This window comes from Pelobates fuscus, chromosome 5 (assembly GCF_036172605.1).
Source record: "Pelobates fuscus isolate aPelFus1 chromosome 5, aPelFus1.pri, whole genome shotgun sequence".
Taxonomy (NCBI): domain Eukaryota; kingdom Metazoa; phylum Chordata; class Amphibia; order Anura; family Pelobatidae; genus Pelobates; species Pelobates fuscus.
In genome coordinates, this window is record NC_086321.1 from 353029044 (window position 1) to 353032980 (window position 3937).

Sequence of the window (3937 nt, forward strand, 5' to 3'; positions counted from 1 at the left end):
GTGATGTTCAGACGGTGGTGTCAATTGGGTCTTAGGTATGCCAATGTCAAAAGTCAGCAGATGGTGGTCAGATAGAGGAAAGGAATATTGGAGTGATTAGAGGCAGTACAGAGGTTGGTGAAGGCAAGATCAAGAGTGTTTCCCACTGTATGGGTTGCTAAATTGCACCATTGCGTAAGGCCAAAGGAGGAGGTTACAGAGAGCAGACGAGAGGCATCAGTGCAATTAGGGTTGTTGATTGGGATATTGAAATCCCCAAGTATAAGGGAAGATGAGAGGAAGTAGGGAAGCCTGGAAGAAAAGTGCTCAATGAATAGTCTAGGATAACCGGGGGGGCGGTAGATGATAGCAATTCTTAAAGGAGTGGGTTTAAATAGACGGACAGTGTGAACTTCAAAAGAAGAAAAGAATAGGGCAGGGGGAGTTATGATTGGTTGAAAGGTACATTGAGGGGAGAGAAGGATGCCTACGCCACCTCCTTTACAGTTGAGTCTGGGAGTGTGAGAGAATTGTAGCCCACCAAAACATAAAGAGGCAGGAGTAGCGCCATCAGAGGGGGACAGCCAGGTCTCTGTAAGTGCAAGCAGTGTGAGTAAGTTTGAGATGAAAAAGTCGTGTATGGTTGTTAAATTTAAATTACTGCAGATGGAGCGGGCATTCCAGAGTGCACAATGAATTTTGGTAAGTGAGGGTAAAGGGCAGGGTTTTGTGATGAGGTTTGTGGGGTTTCTGGTTGTCTTAGTGTGTGTAGAGAAGGTGAAGGGCCCTGGATTGGGAGAGACATCACCAGCTGCTAGAAGTAGGAGGAGAGAAAGTGACAGGAGGTGTGAAAGGGTTTTGTATGCATGGGGTCTAGAATGAGATCGATTGTGGGTCGGAGTGAGAGAGTAGAGAAATTAGTGTAAGGCATGAGATGAGAGAAGGAGGGAGTGTATGGATGGGGGATGAGTGAAGTGGGTGTAAGGAGAGATTTTTGTACTGAGGGAGACTGAGGAAATAATATGAATGGGGGATGAGTGAAGTGGGTGTAAGGAGAGATTTTTGTACTGAGGGAGACTGAGGAAATAAAGAGGAGGAGAAAACAGATCCCTTTTGCATTTTTTTACCCTCTTTATTATATTTTATCCCCCCTTTACTATGTCTTACACCCACTTGTGTATCTCTTACAACCCCTCTTGTGTTTCTCTGCCCCTTTGTGTGTCTATTTCTCCCCCCAGGGGCTGAGAGGGGTGGACAGGGTCTGTGGTGGGGGGAAAATCAGGTTACATGGGCTGAGAGAGGATACAGGGGCTGCGGTGAGGGACGCGGGCCCTGAGAATGGGTGACACAGGGGCTGAAAGAGGGACACAGGAGCTGTAGCGGGGGGAGACAGGAGCTGGATGGGGAGGGGCAGGAGCTGGAGTGGAGGGGGCAGGAGCTGGAGAGGGGGACACAGGAGCTGTAGCGGGGGGGAGACAGGAGCTGGATGGGGTGGGCAGGAGCTGGAGTGGAGGGGGGCAGGAGCTGGAGAGGGGGACACAGGAGCTGTAGGAGGGGGACACATGAGCTGTAGAGTGGGGGGCTGGAGGTGAGATAGGAGCTGGAGAAGGGGGGACAGGAGCTAGAGAAGGAGGTACAGGAGCTGGCATTTGGGGGGCTGTGGTGAGGAGGGGGCACAGGGACTGAGAGAGGGGGCACTGGGGCTCTAGAGGGGGAGAGTAGCTGTGGCTATGGGGGACACAGGGGCTGTGGTGGGGGCACAGGGAGGGGGTTGGAGAGGAGCTGCCCCAAAACATTTGATTAAAAAAAACCAAAACAAAAACGTACCCCCCCCCCCTACCTGAGGCTTACCTTTGGCCAGGGAGGGGTGAGAGAGGAGCTGGAGCCTGCAGCCATCACAGAGCAGCCAGGGAAGTCGGCCTCTACTGATGATGTCAGGAGGAGGGGGCGCGACTTTCACTGCTCTTCTCCCATCCGCTGGGCAGTCTGGGAAAAGAGCAGAGGAAATCACGCCCCCTCCTCCTCCTGACATCATCAGGAGAGGCCGACTTCACTGACTGCTGTGTGCTGGCTGCAGGGAGAGCGGGGTAATTTGAAAAATCTGAATCCCCAGCCAGAGGCAGGGCTAGAGCCAGAGGCAGGGCCAGAGCCAGAGGCAGGGGATTTGGAGTTTTGCACTACTGACAGCTCAGCTCGCGGTCTTTGCCCGCCCCCTCTCCTCTCTGACAGAGGAGTATTTTAATACGTCTGACGTGTACAGGGCCTTTTTAGGGCCCTACATGATAGGAAGTCCCTCTGGTGGCAGTCTGAGTGACGGCCACTGGAGGTATTCCTATCAATCAATGTAAACACTGTATTTTCTCTGAAAATACAGTGTTTACATTAGATTGCCTGCAGGAAGCTATAGATCTCACCTGAACAAATACATTAAGCTGTAGTTGTTCAGGTGACTATAGTGTCCCTTTAATATTTGTTTTATTTAGGAAGCTCTGCGACAGAAAGCTTTCCTAATAGAAAATAAAGGACAAAGGAGTTTAGGTCCTAAATAGATAATATTTTTATACCGTCTCTGCTTATAGTGCATTTTGCAAAGGATGTGAACGTACAGAGCTTTTACACTTCATATTAATAACCTTGATGCTTTTCCTCTCCCGACCCTCTGCCGGGGCTGAGCCTCCGATAGACTGCTCCGGGATCTAGCTGCTCAGTACACCGCCGCCATGATCATCTACAGGGATATCATGTCCGGAGACGAGATGTTCTCAGACATCTACAAAATCAAAGAAAGCAGTTGTAGACTTTGCTATGAAGTTGAAGGCAAGATGGTCTCTAGAATAGAAGGTCCAATTGATGATGCTCTGGTTGGTGAAAATGCATCTGCTGAGTGCCCAGACGAAGGGTCAGATTTAACAACAGTCACAGGAATTGATATAGTATTAAATCACAAGCTTCAGGAAACTGGCTTCACAAAGGAATCTTACAAATCTTATATTAAGGGTTACATGAAACTAATCAAAGGAAAGCTTGAGGAAACAAATCCAACCCATGTTAAACCTTTCATGACTGGTGCTGCAGAGAAAATCAAAGACATCCTTGGCAACTTTAAAAACTACCAGTTCTTTACAGGAGAAGGCATGAACAGAGGGCAAGGTGGCTCTGCTGGATTTCCGTGAAGATAGTATTACTCCTTTCATGATCTTCTTCAAGGATGGCCTGAAGCTAGAGAAATATTAACAATCACATTGTAACGAGTATATACCCCTACACGCAGGATCCAGCCTAACAGAAGACAGTACAGAGGAGAGATACGTCTACCGGACCTTAGAGTGGCCGGACTCGACGTAATAGGATAAGACAGAGTCAGGAACGATCCGAGGTCAAGGGCACAAAGAGACAGCGTAAACGAAAACTAGCCGGGGACTGGTACACAGGAATCAGCAAGCCGGCAAACAGTACAGAATAGGATAAAGCGAAAACGAAGTCAGAATACAAAGCCAAGGTCAAATACGGAGAAACACAACTGAACACAACAAGCACTAAAGGGAACTGTAGCAGAAACCACGATAGGGCAAGGAACTAAGGGAAAAGGGTAAGTATAAGTAGCCTTCAAACTAATATGATTGGCTCCTGTCACTTCCACTCCCCCAACAGGTAAGTGTATGGGGTGATTGGCATGACAGGAGCCAATGGGAGCCTTTTTGCAATTTAGGCTCCCACTGTCTCTTTAAGAGCGCGCCCGAGATTCGCGGCGCGCTCTTAGCTGCAGGCGGGACACGTGACCGCTTCTCGCGGTCACTGCCCGCCTTCCTGTCTGAACAGTCGGACGAGCCGCGCGCGGCTCGTGCAGCCGCAGGACCGCGCGCGGCTTGAAGAGAGGACCGCGTCCGGCCCCCGGATAAGGTAAGTACCGCTACAGTACCCCCCCCTGAGGACACGCCCTCCGGGCGGGCAGGACCAG

The 3937-nt window shown here is 50.1% G+C and overlaps 1 pseudogene; it reads left to right on the top strand.

Annotated features, from left to right (window-relative positions):
- The first annotated feature begins 2652 nt into the window (after positions 1-2652).
- Positions 2653-3216, top strand: LOC134610363 (translationally-controlled tumor protein-like; annotated as a pseudogene).
- The last annotated feature ends 721 nt before the right edge of the window (positions 3217-3937 follow it).